The sequence below is a fragment of the Protopterus annectens genome, chromosome 14.part0 (genome assembly GCF_019279795.1).
Source record: "Protopterus annectens isolate FY-2018-M chromosome 14.part0, PAN1.0, whole genome shotgun sequence".
NCBI classification, from domain to species: Eukaryota; Metazoa; Chordata; order Ceratodontiformes; family Protopteridae; genus Protopterus; species Protopterus annectens.
The window spans coordinates 450,788,154-450,811,045 of record NC_056748.1 but is presented as its reverse complement, the minus strand read 5'-3'; positions in this window follow the sequence as shown (position 1 = coordinate 450,811,045).

Here is a 22,892-nt window from a genome sequence, read left to right as displayed (position 1 = left end):
ATTATTATGGCTGACCAAGACAAACATCCAAAGTCTGGTTCTAAGAAGTGCTCCAGGTGTGGTCAAAAGATGTCTGTTACAGACAGCCACATAAATTGCATATACTGTCTAGGAGCCCTGCATTTGCAGGATAGCTGTGCTATTTGCCATTCTTTTTCCTCAATGGTCCTGCAGGAAAGGAAATGTAAACTGATTGCCAGAGGGTTGTTGAAACCTTCATTTCAAGACGCTTTGAGCGACCATGATGGATCCATCAAGTCCTCAAAGTCTTCTAAGACTTTGGACTCAAAAAAAAAATCTAAGAAATCTTTGACTTCGGCTCCACTGCTATCAGAACCGACAGTCCTTACTTTTTGGAGCTGGTCCCCAGTCTTGGAACCAGTGTCTGAAGCTCCTAAGAGTCCATTACTGCAGTCGGTACCACCTTCGGTGCGCTCTTCTCAGTCCTCTATCAGCCTTTCAGATCTGGATGTGGATCATGTGGTGCAGAAGCTGTTATCGGCACTGGCTTTAGCAAAAATTTTATCAGCTTCGACGCAGTTGACTTCGGATCCGAAGACTGTTACACCAGCCCAATCTATTCCTCCTCTGAGCCATGCTGGTCCTTTGGAGCCGGAGGAGTCAGACCTGTTGATAGTGGAACCCTCAGTGCCGACACCTGCTCCAGTGTCTTTGGCTCTGTGCACTCTGATGTCTTCAGTGCCGACCGAGGACATTAGGAGCCGACACACTCTGGTCAGGTCTGGGGAGGATATTCGGACTGACTTGGTTCCGACTCTGCCTCTCAGGGCTTCGGCTTGGATGAGCTCAGCTCCTACCTCTGGTTCGGAGCCCACTGTCCTGGTGCCATGGGTATCGATGGTATCTTCTGATCCATCAGTTCCCTCACATCGGAGTAGAGGTGCTTTCAATGCCATGAGGAGAGTCATGTCTCCTAAGACATCCTCAACATCAGGTCTGGCTTCCTCCTCCCCGAAAGTGCCTGTGTCTGCTTCTGCATCACACATCCTGACCAAGCGTAGAGACTCAGAGCCTCAGGAAGCCCCACTGGGTGGCCTTTGCTCTTCTGAGACCTCACCAGAAGCTCCCACTGATGAGGTTCCCAGGAAAAGGTTCTGTAAGAGGAAACATCTAGACCCCTCTCAGGAGTCTCTAACATTGGATACTGACTTAGATGAGTCAGAAGGGTCCCCATGGTCCCCCTCTGAAGATATCTCATTTGCTGAGATACTTGAAATGCTTAAGCGGGGAGGGTGGGGGGTGAATGGCAGTCCAAAAGTCCTGCTGAGGATGAGTCAGTTCTCCTGAAGGCTTTCGGGTCTCAGCCCTCCACCTCTTGGGTGTCTCAGCCCTTCAATGAGCTGATGCAGCTGGTCTCTCAAAGAGTGTGGGAGTGTCCAGATACTATGGAGCCTGTCCCTAGGAGGCCTAATAAGTTAATTTCTGCCCCCCCGACAAGTCAATTTTAACAAAAGGTGTTCCAGTTGATGCCATGGTGGTGGCGTCAGCCACCAAAAAGAAAATGTCTGAGACTTCCTCGTCTTTCCATCTTCCTAACAGAGACTCCAGGATCATGGATAGGTACGGGAAGGGCATGTTTAATTCAGTGACCTTTGCTCTTCGTTCGCTCAACTATTTAACCCATTTTACCAGGTTACAAAGATCTCTTTAAGGGACTAGGAGATACTCTTCAGGGTACAGTAGCTGCAGGAGCTTCCGACAAAGTTGCTGCCCAGCCTGCTACCCTCAATTCTATAGTAAACTCATCCATGTGCCTCATCTAATATGCAGCCGATGGAACGAGTAGCACAGCGGGTAAAGGATTTGCTCTTAGGAGACACTCCTGGATGTGCTTGTGTTCCTTCGCAAATACCCCCTTTGATGGCCTAAAGTGAAGGAAACCTTAACCAGGTGTGAACAGGACAGAAAGACTCTGTCTGCTGTCGGGGTCCATTTTTTCACCCCTACCCGACCCTACTCTAAGGGTCAAAGAGAAGAAAAAATGTGGTTCCGAAAAGCCGAAGGAGCCTTTCAGGACACACATGGCGAACCTTCCTCTAGAGGCAGAGGAGGGGGCAATAATGGAAGATGCCACCCTCGCATCAGAGGGGTTCTGCAACACCAGGGTGACAGAGATAACTTCTCTGGGAAGCCCTATCAGCGCTCCTGATAGGAGGCCTGACTGTCCTACTCTGGAGGCAGTCAGGGGTTGCTTATCTTTGTATGCCTGTCTCAAAATAACAAAAGACATCTAGTACAAAGTATCATTTCTAGAGGATACTTCATCCCATTCACCACACCCCCTCCACCTATAAGAAAAAATCTGGACTTTCCACCCAGTTACAGGGAGCAAGCCACAATAGAGGTCCAAACATTGCTTATAAAAAGAGTCACCCAACCAGTCCCAGCAGACCAGACAGGATCTGGAACTTACTCAAGATTCTTTTTGGTACCAAAAAAAAACAGGGGACTGGAGACCCATATTGGACCTCAGCAGACTGAACACATATGTAAAGAAAGAGAAGTTCTGGATGGTCACGCTTCAGTCTATACTTCCCTTCTTAGGGAAAGACAGTTAAATGTGCTCAATAGATCTCAAGGATGCATACTACCAAATAAAAATGGCCAGGCCATACAGGGATCATTTGTGCTTCTGGCTGGGAGGCAGTCATTACCAGTTTCGAGCCCTGCCCGTTGGTCTCACTACAGCTCCCATAGTGTTCACCAAATGCATGGCAGTGGTCACGGCTCATCTGAGGCATCTAGGATTCAAGGTGTTTCCGTACCTAGACGATTGGCTCCTTACTGTCACTACCAGGCATCAACTCATTCAGGCCAGGGAGTCCTCTCTATCACTCTGCAATCAACTGGGCATTACAATCAACTCAGAAAAATCTGCCTTGTCACCATCGCAGCATATCGTTTTTATCGGGGCAGAGTTGGACATCACCACCACCACACTAAGGCTTCCAGTGGAAAGAGTCTTTCTTCTTCATCAGCATGTCAGTGTTCTGATATCAAAAGACAGAGCACCAGCATCAGAAGTTCTGAAATTGTTAGGCATGATGGCAGCAGCACTTTTAGCCATTCCACTAGCTCATATGCACATGTGGATACTACAATGGCTGTTGTTCACTCAGTGGTCTTACCAAGAGCTTCCCATGTCTCATATGATAATGATCACAAATTCCTGCAAAAAGGATCTTCAGTGGTGGTTGACCTCACTTCATGTCACGATAGGTTGCACATTTGTGCTACCCCCTTCAGTGGCCACAGTGACCATGGACGCTTCTCTGATAGGGTGGGGGTGGGGCATTTTTTAGGGAAAGACATCCCAAGGCACATGGACCGATCAAGAGACATATCTGCATATCAATGTCCTGGAGATGAGAGTAGCACTTTTGGCATTGCAGTACTTTCAGGACTCTCTTCCTCTGGGTACGATTGCGATTCAAATGGGCAACATTTTGGTGGTCTGTTATTTCAACAAACAAGGAGGAACCAGGTCTTACCCCCTTTGTCTTGAGGCTCTCAGAGTATGGCAGTTGGCTGTTTCCACCCAGCACTTTCTGTTGGCAATGCACATCTTGGGGAAATCCAACCTGATAGCAGACAAGCTGAGCAGGGCAATCTTATTGCCTCACGAGTGGTCCCTCAAGAAAGAGATAGCGGACAGGATTTTCTGTAGGTGGGGCCAGCCTTGTTGCAACCTTTTCACCAGTCACATGAACATGAAATGCAGAAGCTACTTTGCCCTGATCCCCCCCTCCGGGAGAAGCCCCAAGGGACGCACTAGTACACGATTGGCCCCTGGGTCTCCTCTATGCAGTCCCACCAATCCCGTTGATACCCAAGGTTCTACAGAAAGCAAAAACCCTGGGAAGGACCATCATTCTCATAGCCCCTCATTGGCCTCATCAGATTTGGTTCCCCTTCCTTCGACTTCATCTTTTGGAGGATTCTTGGATTCTGGACCCAGTTTCAAACCTTCTGATGCACTCGTTGGGGGACCTTCATCCTTCTCTGCAGTCCCTGAAGCTGACAGCTTGGCTGCTCCAATTCTCATCATAGCCAGGTTCCATAACATTTCCAATGAGACAAAGAAAATTCTCTTTTCCTCTCATAAATCTTCTACGAGGAAGCTAGATCTTAGCAAATGGAAAAAAAATTCTATATGGGCTGCTAAAAACAATATTGATCCTTACCAAGCCCCTATGGCCTCCATTTTAGAGTTCTTGACTATGATATTCAACAAAGGAGCTGCAGCAGCAACAATTCGGGTTCAACTGGCTGCTATTTCTAATTTTCATCTTGGATTCGAAGGATTGAATATTATGTCACAGAAGTTATCCAAAGCCTTTCTCAAAGGGACCTTTCATATTAGACCACCTGTGAAATCTCCCTATTCCCCATGGAATCTAAATTTTATGCATAATTCTTCCACCATTTGAACCAGCTTCCTCATGTGACCTCAAATTTTTGTCATAGAAAACCATCGTTTTAGTGGCTATTACTTCTGCCCGTAGAGTGTCAGAGCTTCAGGCTTTATCCATCAAGCCTCCTTATTTGATATTCCATGCTGACAGAGTCTCACTTAGAACAAACCCCTCATTCTTGCCCAAAGTTTGCACTGAAACCAATCTCAACCAAATTATTGATTTGCCAGTCTTCTTTCCCAACCATTCGAACAATTTAGAGTACATGCTACACAAACTTGATGTTCACAGGCAGCTCAGATTCTTTTTGTTTCATTTTCAGACTCCAGAAAAGGTAGACCAGTGGCTAAAACAACTCTTTCTAAATGGTTATCTGATTGTAGTACCTTTGCTTGTTCAGCTGCTATCATGCCTTTACAGCATAAAATTAAGGCTCACTCAACCAGAGCTGTTTCTACATCCTCTGCCTTTTCAGCCAGATTTCCTATTGACAACATTTGCGCAGCAGCCATTTGGTCAAAACCTCATACCTTTATCACTCATTACAAAGTTGACAAGGCCTCCAGGAACAGGGCCTCCTTTGGATCCACAGTCCTGAGAAATATATTCCCGTGAGCCGAGGTTGATGGTGCTTGGGACGCTATCCATCAATAAAGAATTAACGGCGAGATTGAACAACTTCACATAAAGAAGTTATGTACTTACATAACGTTTCATGTGAGTTGTTCATCTCACCTTCATTCTTACGCCCCTCCCTCCTACCCCCTCCTGGGCTGTTAGATGACCGAGATGCTGGATCCATTCTGGTTGCTCAATCCTTCTATACCTTTCTCTTGGGAGTGAAAGAATGACATATGGTATTATTATATGCAGCAAACAAGATCTGAGGTAATTCCTGGTGCATCGTAGGATAGGGACTTGGCCTCGAGCTATTTGAAGACCTCGAGCTTTGCAATTGGCCGTATCATAGCCGAGGGATCAGCTCCGAACCCATCAGTAAAGAATGAAGGTGAGATGAATAACTCACATGGAACATTATGGTAAGTACATAACTTCTTTGTTCAGACTACTGGCACTACAGTGGGCACAATATATCATCCAAAATTTAAAAAAACTCTACAAACCTGTAAGGGATGTCCAACCAAAGTTCACTTAGAATGACAAGTTCAGAAACATTTTTCAAGCCCTCCCACTGTTGCCATTTAAACAACCACAAAATCTAAAGAATCTTCTTGTGAGACACAACTTAGTCCAAAACAGAACATAGTCCAACATGGCACAAAACTGCAACCACCCAAGGTTCAAAGCATGTCAGATAATTTATACTGCTTCCAACATAACTTCATAGAACAGAAGTTTCAAAGTACAGGTTTCCTTTACATGCACTTGTAAAAAGGTAGTTTATCTAATCATATGCAGGAAATGTATAGAGACAGGTTACAGAGAATAGATAAGCTACACACTCACAACAGGATTACAGTGACATAGGAGAGACAGACCAGGCACTCAGAACTAGGATGAATACTCAGATATACATGTATAAGCAAGCCAGTTGCAGTACATTTTCCCAGTCTGATCGTTCTGTATCAAGACATGCCAGTCATGATTCTTCAATATTGCCTTATACCTTAGGAAAGAATAATGGAGATCAAACTAATTTGTGTTCCGTCTGAAAGTCTGGATTTTGACTTTCTAAGACACTGTAACCCTTGGACTCTTCTCTCTGAACAGCTAACCATGGACACAAATAAAATGAACTGAAGGACAGCAAATATTTCTTATTCTGATAATCATGATTTTAAACTGAATTTATCCTGAATGCAAACTACTGATTTATCTCAGAAAATGATCAGCAAATGTATGATTGCTGGTGGTGTGTTTTAGCCCATGTGTTTAATTTAAGATGAGAGTAGTTATCAGCACATAAGATCATTTTCTAGTCATAACACTACTAGCCATAAGCTTAGCAGACAGTAAAGCCTTAATGTTCAGACATTTTTCACGGTATAACAGAACTTTGTTCAGTAGTGCAACTCTTCAGAGGTATTTGTCAGAACATCAGATTGTAACGTCAACACATTTTTTTCTCTTTCTATTAGTAAACCACATCCTGCACGCAGCAGTCATACAATCTAACCTAATGTCTTATACTCTTGGTAGTACCTACCTTTTTCATAACACATCACTTCACCATGAAATCGACATTATTGCAAATTCACCTTTTTGGTTAAACAAAAGATCTATCTCATAAAGAATGCTTGTGTGGACTGATTACAAATTATAACTTGTTTTTCTCTGAATGTATCAAATATCCTACACGTTATGCATTGTGACATTGTGATTGATTTTCTCATTAGGTGTCAGGGCAGTCTTGAACTTTTATTTCTTCAGATAAATGACCACTGACTTTAATGTGAGATGCTTGGAGAACCTTTAGTTTTATGATAGGCCGTAACACACATGCAGTCTGTCTCCGAGATGTAGTTGTCATGCAAAACCTCCAACTTGCACTTTCTTTCCACACTGGCATTTTTTCAAGTGTCTTTTTTTAGCAAATAAGAAAGAAATCATGTATTTAAGTGCTGAATCTAACATTAGTAACATAATAACTTCCACTCAAATAATTGCAATACTTACACTGGCATATTAAAAGGTAGTGTTATGTTGTCCTATCTCGCCTTAATTCTTGCTGGTTGGGTTCAGAACCGAGCATCAGTTCCAACTCGGCCTAATGCAAAAGCTTGAAAGCTTTCGACAGGCTTGAGGCTACCCCCCCATCCCATGATGCATATGGAATATCCCCAGATCTCATTTGCTGCTCAGGCAAAATAGATGTCTTCTGGCTGGCTCGTTGGCTAATTAGCATCTTTAAAGTTATTTTTCCTGTTATACTCTAAATTACTTAAAGGAATTTTTATTCCTAATGTTTTTTTTCTATCGTGTGACTAGTTAGAGTAGTCTTAGTTGTGATAGTTAGCATAGTCTAATCCCCCGTTCGTCAGGCCTATCTGTCTTCTCAGATAGTTTCCACCCAAGACTCCCCTTTGTAGTGAGATCCCGTTTAAGTTAGAGGGTTCTTGGCCCTTTTAATTTAGTGGGCCGCTCCCCTTCCTGCGTGTGTGCTTGTCTTCCTTAAATTGTCAGGAGAATCCGTTTAACTTAGAGGATGCTCCTTGAGCTTTTTGATGTTTTTGGCATTGATAGTGTGGTTATATATATTATTGGTGTGCAGTGTTCCTACTTTATCTAGTTAGTAATTTTTATATATATATATATATATATATATATATATATATAGATATATATTAGTTCTGTATATTGGTTGTGTTTCTATATATATATATATATATATATATATATATATATATATATATACCCATATACAACCTGGAAGCTGGTTCTGGAAGCCCAGAATGAAAAAAGCTGATGAAATGCTGATATTCCTTCTCCCGCAAGGCAGAAAATGAAAGGCTGCAACTTACAAAAACTTTCTTGCTTTAATAACAAACAAAAATCTCCTCAAGCGCTTTCGCTCAGCCTGGTGCTGAGCTTTTTCAAGATACAATAAAATCAAGCTGGTTATTCTTTATATACATAGTCAAAACTTGACCAATAATTCAATTAGTAAAAGAGAAGGTCTAATTAACCCTTCAAATTACTTGCTGGTACAAAACCTGCTTGCAGGCAAACCATTACTAAGCAAAACTCACTGCACCTCTTGGGTGTCTCCTCCCTATGACCAACTAATGAATGCCATCTCTCATAAGCCATGGACTTCTTTGGATACAATGGAACCTGTACCGCGGTGGCCCAATTAATTCATTCCAGCGGAGAAGGAATTTTTGACTAAAGGTGTCCCTGTAGATGCGATGCTGGTGGCGGCAGCCACCAAGGAGGAGTTATCAGAGACCTCCTCTTCTGTCCATCCTCCAAACAGAGTCTCGGACTATGGATATATATGGAAAGTGTGCCTTTTCTTCAGTGCCATTTACACTGCAGTCATTGAATTACCTGACCCATTTCATGAGACTACAAAAAGATCTCCTGAAGAATCTAGGAGATACTCTTCAGGGTACTGTAGCTTCGGTGATTGCAGATAAAGTTTCTTCTCAGCTCTCTATCCTCAACTCAGTTGTCAACTCCTCCATACGACTGATTTCATATGTTGCGGATGGAGCAAGCAGGGCTGCAAGTACAGGAATTTCCTTAAAGAGGCATTCCTGGATGTGTTTATGCAATTTTGCCGAACCCTTCAAGTCTTTCTTCACTAATATGCCCTTTGATGGCTCATCCGTGTTCAGGCCTAAAGTGAAAGAAACCTTGACCAGCTATGAACAGGAAGGGAAAACCTTATCTGCCATAGGAGTCCATTTTTCTGTTCCCACTAGACCTTATCCCAAAGGTCAGAGAGGTGGAAAAACATGGTTCCACAAATCCCTGAAAGGTTTTTCTGACACACATGCTGATATTTCCTCCAGGGGCAGAGAGGGAAGTAACAATGGAAGACACCGACCTCATGGCAGAGGGGCTGCACAGAATCGGGGCGACAGAGATACGTTCCCTGGCAGGCCCTTCCAGCGCTCCTGAAAGTGTCCACCTCTGGAGGCAGTCTGGGGGACGAGTGTTGCTGTACCCAAATGCCTGGATAACAATAACTGAAGACAAATGGGTACAAACAATTATGTCCAGAGGATATTCCATACCCTTTTCCACCCCCGTCCTGGTAACCAGTCCCTTCCAAATGTCCCACCCAGTCAGAGCAGTCATGAAACATTAGAGATAGAGAAGTTGCTAAGATAAAGAGTCATCCAACATGTCCCACAGACCAAATTGGATCTGGAACTTACTCAAGGTTCTTTTTATTTCCAAAAAAGACAGGGGACTGGAGACCCATTTTGGATCTCAGCAGATTGAACAGGTCTGTAAGAAAATCAAAATTCCGGATGGTAACACTGCAGTCAATATTCTCCTTTCTGGGGAGAGATGATTGGATGTGCTCAATAGATCTCCAGGATGTGTACTACTACATAAAGATGGACAGGCAATCCAGGAGATATTTAAGCTTTCGGTTGGGAGACAGTCATTACCAATTTTGGTCCCTTTGGTCTCACTACAGCCCTTAGAGTTTTCACCAAATTTATGGCAGTGGTTACGGCTCACTTGAGACATCTAGGATTCTGTGTGTTTCCATACCTGGACGACTGGCTCCTGACTGCCACCACCAAGCATCTACTACTACAGGCAAGGGATGAAACCATACTTCTTTTCTCCAGGTTAGGCATTACAATAAACTTAAAAAAAATCTGCCTTGTTGCCTTCACAGAGTATTACTTTCTTAGGTGCAGAGTTGGACTTAAAAGAGATGGTGGCAAAACTTACTCCTGAAAGAATCCAGTCATTGCACCATCTAATCAGGAGCTTGTTATCAGAAAGAACAGTTCAAGCGAGACTTGTGTTACAGGTTCTGGGAACCATGGCGGCAGCAATTCTCCTACTGCCTCTAGCATGTATGCACATGAGGATCCTTCAATGGCTACTCTTTGCCCAATGGTCTATGCAGGATCTACCACTATCACATCAGATTTTTCTCACACAGTCATGCAAGAAGGATCTTCTCTGGTGGCTTCAAATGAATCAGCTGTTCTTGGGCAGCCCCTTTGTTTTCTCGCAACTGACTGCTGTACTGACCACAGACGCTTCTTAGATCTAGTGTGGGGGGGCATTATCTGGGAAAGACTTCCAAGGGTTATGTCAAGAACATGAGAACCACTTGCATATCAATGTCCTAGAGATGAGAGCGGTGCTTTATGCATTGCAGGCATTCCAGGACTCTCTCCCGATAGGAACTATTGCAATTCAGACAGACAACATGTCAGTAGTGTGGTACATCAACAAGGAAGAACCAAATCATACCCCCTATGTTCAGAGGCACTACGGGTTTGGCAATGGACTGTCTCTTCTCAACATTTCCTGATAGCAATGCACATCCCGGGAAGATCCAACGTAATAGCGGACAGACTCAGCAGAGCTATTATGTTGCCTCACGAGTGGTCCTTGAAACAAGAAGTTGCGGAAGAGATCTTCCTAAAATGGGGCCAGCCTTGCTGCAACCTTTTTGCCACGTCCATCAACGCCAAGTGCAGCAGCTACTTCACCCTCTTTCCCCCTCCAGGGAAGTCACCAAGGGATGCACTTATACATGATTGGCCCCAGGTTCTTCTTTATGCCTTTCCACCCTTCCCCTTAATACCCAAAGTACTTCAGAAAGCCGGCACGTTGAACAGCATCTTGATACTCATTGCACCTTATTGGCCTTAACAAATTTGTTTTCCCTTTCTTCAAACTCATCTTCTGGAGGAACTGTGGATTCTGGACCCAGTTCCAGACCTGTTGACCCACTCATCGGGAATGTTCCATCTGTTAACCCACACCCTAAAGTTGACAGCATGGCTGCTCCAGTTCCACAAATAGTCAGGTGTCTTGATTTTTTCCCTGCTGTGAAACATATTTTGATTTTTTTCTCACAAACCATCAATGAGGAAACTTCCAGTAAATGGAAAATATTCTCATACTGGGCCATTAAGCACAATATAGACCTCTTTACAGCTCCTATCACAGCAGTTCTGTCATTTCTTTCCAATCTTTTGGAAGAGGGAGCAGCAGCAGATTCCATCAGGGTACAACTAGCAGTTATATCGAATTTCCATACTGGGGTAATGGGAATGTCTATCATGTCCCACAAACTATGCAAGGCCTTTTTGAAAGGTACCTTTCTATTAAGACCCCCAATCAGAGAACCTCCAGCCACTTGGGACCTGAATGTTGTTCTAACTACCTTAATCTTACCACCTTTTGAACCTGCATCATCATGTGATTTGAAGTTTTTGTTATGGAAAACTCTCTTCTTGGTAGCCATTACCTCCGCCAGATAGGTGTCAGAGTTCCAGGCCCTGTCTATAAGACCTCCATATATAGTGTTCCACAGAGACAGAGTTTTCTTAAGAACTAATTCCTCCTAACCAAAGATCTGTTCAGAGGGCAATTTGAATCAATCTATTGAGTTGCCAGTGTTTTTCCCCAACTACAGCAACAAGGCAGAATATAAATTACATCAATTAAATGTACACAGACAGTTACGCTTCAATTTACACAGGACCAAAGATTTCAGAAAATCGGATCAGATTTTTGTTTCCTTCTCAGACAAAAGGAAAGGATTGCCTGTATCTAAAGTGACTCTGTCAAAATGGCTTACAGACTGCATTTCCTTCTCATACAGCAATAACAACAGACAACTGTCAGGCAGAGTAACAGGACATTCCACAAGAGTGGTTGCAATGTCCTCTGCCTTTCAAACTAAACTATCTATGGACTTTATCTGTGCAGCTGCTACTTGGGCGACACCTCATATTTTTATTACTCATTACAAAGTAGATGTGGCCTCCCGGAACAGGTCTTCCTTTGGGTCCACTGTATTGAAGAGTCTGTTTTCTTGAGCCACCCAAAGATGAAGATTCTAGGGATGCTGTCCCAACCAGCAAGACTTAAGGCGAGATAGGACAACATAACATGAAGAAGTTATGCACTTACCATAATGTTCCATGTTTGTGGTCCATCTCGCCTTTATTCTTGCATTCCACTCTCCATCGCTCCTGGAGGATGGGGTGGATAATCACACACACACACACACACACACACACACACACACACACACACACACACACACACACACACACACACACACACATATATGCGTTTGGATTTATGATTGACTCAACCAGTCAGACTGACTATATAGATTTATATAGTTATATATGTATATTTTTGTATATATACAGGTAATATGGGTGCTTTCACTTGCAAACAAGATCTGGGGATATTCCATATGCAACATGGGATAGAGGGGGGGTAACCTTGAGCCAGTTGAAGCTTTCGAGCTTTTGCATTTGGCCGAGTTGGATCCGATGCTCGATTCCGAACCCAACCAGCAAGAATAAAGGCGAGATGGACAACAAACATGGAACATTATGGTAAGTACATAACTTCTTATTACGTCATATTTGTGAAACAGAGCCTTTGTGTTTTCTGTTAGTGGACCAACACAGCATTTCTTCATTGTTTGATTTTAAATATGCACATTTGCACATTGAAGATGCTTACTTGCACTGCATGAGTAATGTGTCACATATACTCCATGCAACTCATATTTTTTTGTACTACATATACATTCCTTAAAAAGAAACCTATACTGTGTTATACCATACCCATACATCACATACACGTGCCAGGTACCATACAACACCACCTGTATGCCCATGTATTTATAGTAAATCAGGGATTAAAAGTGTGACAGCTGTTCATACCAAAATAAAGCAAGAACCTTGGAGAGGGAAATTACTCGCTTGTCACACTGCCGCAATCTGCGGTATCTGGTGTAAAAAGCAGATGATTTTTTTCTGCTCATATTTAAGCATACAGCTATTCATGAGCCAGCATTATGTGTCATATCTTAATAGGGTCTATATCACAAAGCTGAAGTTTAATAACTTCGAACACGGAATGTTCGAACCATCCTGTTTGAAGTTAAAAAAAACTGACTATGGATAAAAAACAAAAAAAAGAAAAGAAAACAAAATAAACTGTTGTAAGCAGAGGGGGGGCAAGCCCCCCTGCACCCCCCACACCCCCACTACTTAAATATACCAACTCCGAGATCGCACCACATTGAACAAAATGGAAACCTCCCCTTACAGAGATTTCCGTTGAAACGCTCGAACTTCTGCAAATTCGAATTTATGAGGTTCGAACTTGCAGAAGTTTGACTATCTGATAAGAACCCATCTTAATAGTATCTCTAAAGAAAATACATTTTACAGTTGGTACAGTAATATAATGCAAGCACATAATTCTATAGGTATATAGAACTAAAAAAAACATTGAGAGGGATGAAAATTACTGCGATTTGGAAAGAGTCTTGTTACCTGAAAGCAGATATTTCATGTTTAATTTTGTTAAAAACAGTCTCCTCTCCTATATTAAAATATGAAGCCTACCACATGTTCCAAAACAGAGCATGACTGGGCACCACAGTTGCTATAGAATTAGACAGGCTATTATTTCACAGCATGAGCTGCAGCCAAGAGAGTCCAGAACATCCTGCAAGGATATATTGTCTACAAGATATTACTAGTAAGCTAACTTAATTTGATATTAATTATATGATTTTGTCATTAGAATTGTGACACAAATAAATGGGAATTTTAATTCTCTCTGTCTCCCATATAAACTCCATCTTCTAACATAACATTCTGTGTTACTAGCTCAACTTCATGGGTTACTTTTTTTCAAATCACTTGACATACCACTAGCTTTGTATAAGACTATGAAACTATGAGCACAGAATGGCTTGCAACTCTTTGCAAAATCCTGGCTGATACCTCTCAAGATATCATTCCGAGTGTATGGTCTTATTGATAACATGGACAGATGAGCGAAAGTAAACGTATAAAAAAAGAAAAAAAAAACTTCCTATTTTAGAAAATTGTAGCTTCATGACTCATGAAACCTATAACATTTATTTAAATGTACCTGGGACATTTCCTTATTCAACCCAACACCATATTCATGGGTGATTTTAACTACAAAACTTTAGAATGTGAATCATACACAACCCCTAATATGCATGCCCAGAGTTAAACACAAATGCCCTGGACTAGCCACTGGGGTACAAATATCCTTGACCTCGTCTTCTCAAACATGGAAAAGCTTTGCACCATTCCTAGTGCATTGTTCTCATTAATCAGGTTGGCCATAAATCTGTATACTTTGAAATAAACTACCTATCTATGTCAAACAGAGCTCCTCATTAGCACTCTTCAAGAAAAATCTTGATGATTGGATGGGAAATGGGAAATTCACCCCGGGGATCACTTCTATGGCTCTGCTTGACAGGGGCACAGGAAAATAATTTTCTTGGGTGGCGAAAGCCAGGGTACATTTTTTGGCTAGGCTTATATAGGCCCTAGGGCCAATAGCCTAGTACCTACCTATGAACCTATGAACCTATAAAACCTAGATCCCCTGGTTAATACTGGAACTCTTAGGAGTTATTCTGAGGCAAACTTTTACTATTAAGTGAGACCTTGGCAAAAGCTGCTTTTGCAACATTGTTCATGGATGCTCTGTGTAATCAGTAACTGCACAGAGACAGCTGTACTCCTCCATAAATGTAGAGGGCTAACTAAAAAAAGAAAAAGTCCTCCTGGGGTAATTCAGACGTAAATATGTTGTACAACAAAAGAAAGGACATCATGGTGAAGATAAGGAAGTGCAATGCCTGGCAAAGTAAAAAAAAATCCCTCATCAGTCTAAATAAGCAACCCAGGGGACTTATCAAGTCTATCAAAGTCGAGGTAAAAATAACTTGCCAGGCCAAGGAGACCACAACGCTTTCTTCAGCTATGTCCACAACATGAAAGACATAATGAACTGAATTAATTTTAAATAGATCCACCTGTAGTGAACCAGAAGATATAGCAAATCTACTTGCTGACAAATTTAACTGCAGTTTTACAACCCACTCCCCCCATACATCCCCTCATGAAATACTCACAACCATAACTCCCCCAGTTATCACTAGAGAACAAGTTCACAAGGCACTCTTCAAGCCAAGAACACAACATGAATGGGCCCAGATAGTATCCAGGAATGCCTCTGTAATAGCATGAACCATGAACTATTTGGTCCATTAGAATCACTATTTAATGACACTCTGTAAACAAAGGTTTATGCTGAATGAAAGGAGAACTGTAGTAGTTAACCCACTGTACAATGGTGGACCATCCATAGTCCCAGGGAATTATCGACCTTTAATCCGGACTAGTCTAATATGTAATGCTATGGAAAGAATAATCGCGGATATGTTAAATGATGGCTTAGAAAACACAGACATTGGATCCAACTCAGCTTGGTTTCATCGTAATCAGGTCATGCCTACTGGTTGATGTCAAGGTCACGAAAGCAATGGATGCAGGCAAGATGGTGCACACTGCTTACCTCAGTCAGGCCGAAGCATTCAACACAATGTGCCCCATTTGTGCATTGTAAAAAAACTCACTGAATTGGGTATTAACTCATACATCATCCACTGAAGAAACAACGGGTTCACAGACAGCATCCAAGAAGTTAGGATAAGGGGAGTCTACCTCCACAAAAAAGCCAGTCACTAGTGGAGTGTCTCAGGGCCAGCTGCTAGGGCCACTCTTGTTTGACATCTATTTCTCTGAAGTCAAGGATGTCAAAGGCTTTAGGCTGACCACGGCTGCAGATGATTGCAAATTAGGGTCAGTCACTGAATTCCCCAAAGACACAAATGCCTTGCAAGAATACTACCTACTCCGAAGTGATAAACTGACAAGCTTCATATCCCAACCAAACACTGTTAACTCCAGTGAATATGTGAAAACACACCATCACACTATATTAGCATGTAAACAGCTCCACAGATATAGGTGTATCCTGTAAGGGATAAGCCAGTATAAACCCCAGAAATAAACCCTCATGGTTGAACCATAGAACTTTGACCAAAAATAAGAGACGTAATTTCCAGAATGACAGATCTCTTGTCACTGAAGTAAATGAACAACTCAGGAACTTAAAATCCACTAAAGAGATTAAAATAGTACTCAAGAAAATGATGATTGTAAGGACTTTTTTTTAGTTATGTTTGTAATGTTAGAAGCACAGTGCAGCAATATGCTGAGCTGATAGTGCACGTTGTTAGCTGTACTGAGGTTGAAGTTATAATGAAATTACTGGTCTATAAATTCAGCTTAAACCTTACTCCTCTTTCTCCTCTGTCTGCCTTAAAATATATAACTGAAACCAGCTGATCTCTAGCTAACATGCAAGACCAAGTCCTAAAAGCCAAAAGCTAAAAATACTACATTGGTGGGTCCTGACAATATCCCTGGATGTATCTTAAATACCATGAAGCATGATTTAACCATCCCCATAAGAACAGATCTAAGTCTCAATCTCCATACAGGTTTTGTACCAAGGGAATGGAGAACAGCTGCATTCAGCCCCCTCTGTATCTCTCTCAGTTTGGATTCATCAAGGGTGGGTCATGCTTACTAAGCCTGGTGGACTTTTCTGAAAAGGGCACCAACGTGATAGATGCAGGCAAACTGGTACATAACACATGCCACATCTTTGCTAAAGCTTTTGATGCAATCCCCCACTAAGATGTAGTAGAAGAGCTAAATAAACTGGGAATAAATATCTGCATCACCTACTGGATTGCCAAATGGCTCACAGATAGGACACAGGAGAACAATAAAAGGGGTAGCTGCTTCCACAAAGAGACCAGTCAGAAGTGGAATCTCCCAGGGTTCAGTGCTGGAACCTCTCCTGTTTCGCATCTACTTCTCTGAAGTAAAAACCAATACTAAAGGTCTCTGGAAGACTAAATATGCAGATAATTGCAAGCTAGGAGCAGTCATTGAATCCCCAAATGGTTTGGTTGTCTTGCAGAAAGTTTGTCCAAAACAACTAGTGCCAAAAATCATGGAATGAAACTAAATAAAAAAATATATAGTATGGTATCCTTTGGGAAGTTAACTGTCCAGGGGAACTACCACATAGACAATATTCCCCTAAGAGTTGACTCAGTTGTTTAGGATTTGGGAACTTATGTGGACAGTGACCTACATTTCGACCAACATGTGTCCACTATAAAATCGTTCTTCTATATTGCACAGCTTATAAACAAAAGAATTGTCAAGATTTGGCGATATCATTGTCCCCCTTCACCCAGCCCTCTTTAGGCTAATAAGTGAGGCTAATGCTTTCTTTGACATATATCTATCCAGACAAATGCAAAAACTGGAATGCCCACAAAGATATCTTACTGAAAGGGTACAAGGCCTAAACATTATGTCCTATATGTACTAATTGAAAACCCTGTCACTATACTTTGTATCCTACAGACTGCTAATGGGAGACCTCTGTCTGGAATACAAGGTATCCCCTGACCCAATACTGGTAGATCTACTGCACAGCAGCAAGTCTAATGGCATCAGAAATACTCATTTTTGGGATTGAAATCTCTTTTGAAACATCAAAGAATGGCTTGGAGGGACAGGTATATTTCACAGAGGATACTACTGCTTTGAAACAGACTCCCCAACCAAGACAAAACAAAGCTCATCTCTGTCCATATACAAGTGCAACTAGGATCAATGAATCGGTATTAAAAACAAAATTTCCCTGGGACTTCCCCATGTATTACTAATGGAGAGAGGCAGCCCCTGAATGATTTATCCCATGCATGGGTTCCATCATATTATATATGGTATGATTGTAGTTATTCTCAGTTGGGGTAATATATAACTGTCAACCATGGACTGTGTAAGTACAGTCTAACACTAAATAGGATATGTTAATTCAGCCATCACAAGGGAAACTTGCTAGGCGTAAAATGACCAACAAGGGCAGCTAGCCTAGTACTTATGAACATATAAAAAGTCCTGATACAGACTAATAAATGGACCAAGTTTTATGGTCTTAAACTCAATGACAAGAGGTGCATGATAGTATCTTTTTGTAAGACAGCCACTTTGCAAATTACTACATTGATAATACACCCTTAAGAGCTGACAGTGTAGTCAGAGATTTAGGGCTGTATGTAGTCAGCAACTTGGCCTTTGACCAGCATGTGTCTACAGTAGTAGGGTATGGCATCCAGGTTCAAAAATGGCATTCTGTTCTACTCTCCTTGTATAGGACCAATCATTGAATGTAATGCCCCCTTCAGTATATACCTGATCAGGTTTTTACAGCAACTGGAGTGTCCACAGATCTTCCTCACAAAAAGAATACATGGTGTAGACTGCCTCAAAGCCCCATCCTTGTACTTTTGTCTCGTACATGCTGCTGAGAGGCAGCCTATGCCTGGCCTAAAAACATCCTCTGATTCAGCCATAAAACACCTGTTGCACACCCACAAAACAAATAGCATCAGAAACATCCAGCCCAGGGACCTAAATCTTGCCTGCAACATAGGTTCATAGGTTCATAGGTAGGTACTAGGCTATCGGCCCTAGGGCCTATACAAGCCCAGCCAAAAAGGTACCCTGGCTTTTGCCACCCAAGAAAATTATTTTCCTGTGCCACTGTCGAGCAGAGCCACAGAAGTGATCCCCAGGGTGAATTTCCTATTTTCCATCCAATCATCAAGATTTTTCTTGAAGAGTACTAATGAGGAGCTTTGTTTGATATAGATAGGTAGTTTATTCCAGAGTATGGGAAGTCTCTGGGACAGGAATCTATCCCTCCGGCATGTTCTGTTTATTGTGGTGACAAGGTTTAGGTCCCTAGAGCATGTAGCTCGGAGGAAGTGGGACTTGTTTAAGTGGAGCATGTCCAACAGCTCTGGGTTTGACATAGCTTTGTATGTTAGGCAGAGATCACCTCTGAGTAGGCGATATGTGAAGGAGTAAAGCTGGAGTTTTTTGAGATGGTCTGCTTAGGGCATCTGTTTGAGGCCGGTAATCCTCATTGTGAGGTATTTCTGCGGCCTTTCCAGTTGTTGTAGATGTCTTATGAGGTATATACCAAAACGGACATTGTACTCTATAATGGGTCTAATGAGTGATGAGTAGAGGGGAGCAATGACCTCTTTTTTTCTGGATGAGAAACCTTTTGTGATGTGTGCCATGTAGAAGGATTTTCTGACTACTGTGGTGATGTTATTATCAAAGGAGAGACTACTGTCCACCTGTGTCCCAAGGTCTCTTGTCACACTTTCGGTGTTAAGTATACTACCGTCTATGTTGTAGCTCATGGGTACAGAGTTTATACCAAAGGGGATGACAATGCACTTTTTGGCATTGAGCTTGAGGCCATAGCTTTGACACCAGGCAACTGTCTTAGTGAGGCCCTTTTGTAGGATGTCCACATCGTTAGGAGTTTTGATTATGGCTCCTTGTTTGCAGTCATCTGTGAACTTCGTTAGCCAAAGACTTTCTTTGTTAGCCGGTATTTCAGAGAAGTAGATACCAATCAGGAGAGGACCCAGGACTGAACCCTGTGGTACTCCACTTGTCACTGGTCTGAAGTCGGATTTGGAGTCTGCTACTTTCACAGTGTGGGTTCTGTCAGTGAGCCAGTTGGCAAAACATCTTGTGACATAGGGATTTATACCTAGTTTAGTGAGTTTATCTATAATTCCAGAGTGGGGGATGGTGTTGAAAGCCTTGGCAGGATCTAGATAAGCTGTGTGAATCACCTTACCCTCGTCCACAGCTTTGGTGACTGCTTCAAAGAAGTCTATCAGGTTTAGGAGACATGATCTACCTTTTACAAACCCGAACTGGGTGGGGTGCAGAGTTTGGAGATTGCCCATGCCTTTGTTTATAAGTTCCATGATGATACGTTGCAGACCAGGCTCATCAGGCTAATAGGCAGTAGTTCCATGGTGGCTCCCCCCCTTGTGGAGTGGGATAACCATCACTGTGCGCCATTCAGTGGGCACAAAGCCTGAGGTGAGGCTATGATTGAATATGGTACTTAGGTGGGGTGCCAGTTCGTTCTGTAGTTTGTGTAGAATGCAGCTTGGGATGTTGTCTGGTCCCATGGATGCTGTGTTCTTGGCTTTGGAGGGTGTGGTTTTTACCTGTGCAGCCGTGATTACAGGAACTTTGCATTCTTCCGGTATAGAGATGGGCTCTTTAGGGAGTGAGAGGGGGATAAAGTTAGCACTGAACCTATCTGCCGGGATGTTGGCAATATCAGTTGGGTCTGTATATTTAGTGCAATTGTGCTGTAACTTGGAGCAGATCTGAGTGTTGCCATTGAGATTCTTGACATAGCTATAGAATGCTTTGTGGTTGTCTTTAGAATCAGTGGCGATTTTGTTTGAGTAACTAGCTTTGGAGGATTTTATCAGGGATTGCAGCTTCTTACTGAGGCTGACCAGGGAGCTCCTCCACTCATGGGATTTTGTTCTCTTTTGCAACAGTTTCTTCCTTCTGTTGTACAGTTTGTTTATGGCAGGGGACCACCAGATTGGCTTCCTTTTTTTGGAGGATAACATCTTGGTTGTGTTTGGGATAGCACAATCCATGCACTTGTGTAAGTGCTTATAAAGTGCAATTGTGTAGGATTCAGTAGTTGTAACTGTATTGTCCATCTGCATGAGTGTCATGAAGTTCACCACTTCTGTCTTAAGAAGTATGAAGTTGGCTTTGGTGACATTTTTTACTGTGGTTTCCTTAATGGGGGGCTGGGGGCAGGATGTGGATATCTAGGGTAATTAGCTTATGGTCGGAAAGGACTAATGAGACGTTGACTTCAGGTGTGGAGCACCAGTCACTCATGTTGGTAATGAGTAGATCTAGGATATTGTTGCCCCTGGTGGGGGTGTGGATAAGTTGATACAGGCCATTGGAGTTTATGAGTTCCGGAAACATTGAGCAAAGGAGTTGGTACATGAGTAGTTTTCCCAGTTAATGGTGGGGTAGTTGAAATCGCCCATTATTAGGGTGTTTGGTTGAACCCTAATATTTTCTAGTACATCAAGAAAAGAGGAGTGGGAATCCTGGGGCATGGTGGGGGATCTGTAGCAAGCTACAATTTGGATTGCAGTTTTGCCCAGAGTTAGTTGCACTTGGATAACCTCGGCTGCATTATGCTGAGCAACTAGCCTGGAGGTGTGGCTATCCTTAATGAATATGGACACACCTCCACCTTTGGTGTTCCGGTGCAGGTTACATGGCCAAAAAGTGTGGTATGAGTTATAGCCTGGTAGTTCAGGGGTGCACTCTGGTGCCTTGAACCAGGTCTCTGTCACTGCACAGATATCGATGTTCTCCATTTTAAGGAGTGCCTCGAGTGAGTGCATTTTGAGATTTAGACTTCTAGCATTGAATAGCATCACCCTCAGTTTTTGCTTGCCTGTTCCTATTACGGTGGTGAATTTGTCATTTGAACCTTGCCTAAAAAAGGCACTATAGGGGCGGCAAGAACCTTAGCCAGTATCCAGAATCCCAGGGGTGACAGATGAAAGCCATCTCTGACAAAGCATCGTGGTCTGTTGACCATGTCATTCCAGGCAGACAGATACTGGATCCCTTTAGAATGATACCAGAAGCTTAGCCAATTGTTGAAGTCAGTCATTTTGTCCTTGTACTGTGGTATCATTCTAGGTGATGGCAGAATGCTACTCAGGGCTAGGGTCATACCTGCATGGGCTACAAGATCGGAGAGCTCTTCCATGTCTCTTTTCATGTATTCCAGGGAGGTACATCTCACGTCGTTCACACCAACATGGACAATGACAGAGTCATATTTGTACTTGTTGTGGAGTGACCTGAGTGTGTGGGTTATGTGGCATATCCTGGCACCCGACAGGCAGCTGACAGTAACCTTCTCCTTGTTTAGCTTGGTGAGTGGGACATCAGTGTGCCTGACTATAGAGTCACCTATGACTAGTGTGTTGGGTACGTTGTTTTGTCTTATTGGCTGTGGTTGAGTCGCACACTGAGTCTGTGGGCTATGTCTCATTTGGGTTGTGTTGGGGGGGATAGAGGTTGCTTGCATTTCTGCTTTGCAGGTCTCTGTTGCTTGAGCAGATTATTATTGAGAGCCTCCGTGAATGTTTTTGTGTTTCTATGTGTGGATTTTGGTTGTGTAGATTTAGTGAGATTATGTGATGAGTGTGGTGTGGTGCAAGTGTTTACCTTCTCCTCTTGACTGTCAAGTTCAGTCTTGGTTGGAGAAAGCTTTACCTCCAGTTTGGCTAGATAAGTGCATCTCTCACAGGTTGTAGTGTTGGGTGGTAGGAGGAGAGGGTTGTCTGTGTACATGAGGCAATTTCTACATTGCCCCAAGATGCCCAGATTCATCAGATAGACAGGAAAGAACACTGGGAGCTGACCCTTGGACATGCCTGAATAAAAAACTATTTTCCTCTAGATAAGTGAGGAAAGTGAGTACAAGAACTGTTTTACTCTAAGCAAATGAGGAAAGTAAGTACCAAAACTGTTTTCTTCTAGGTAATGAGGAAGGTTGAGTGCTGTAGTAATTAGTAGGTTATTTAGTGCTTACAAGTTCTGAACAAGTGCTGATCACAAATAAGCAAATTCAAGTGCTAAGACTAAGAATCTGTATCTGGACTAAACTAGTTACAGGAAAGGGGGGGAAACAAGTGCAAATAAGGGCTTTTAAATCAAAAAGTTGAGAGAGATGGAAAAACTGCCCAAACGGCCAATAACTACAATTTCTGAGCCAGAACCACTCCTTATGTGGTAGACAAGTTACCTAGTGCTTACCACTCCCACTGATAAGCTAGAAGGCTTCCCTCCAACACAGAAAGGCTTGGGGGGCTCAGAAGCTTCCACACAGTCCTGGATACAGCAAATCTGAATCTGGACTACACTAGTTACAGGAAAGGTAGGA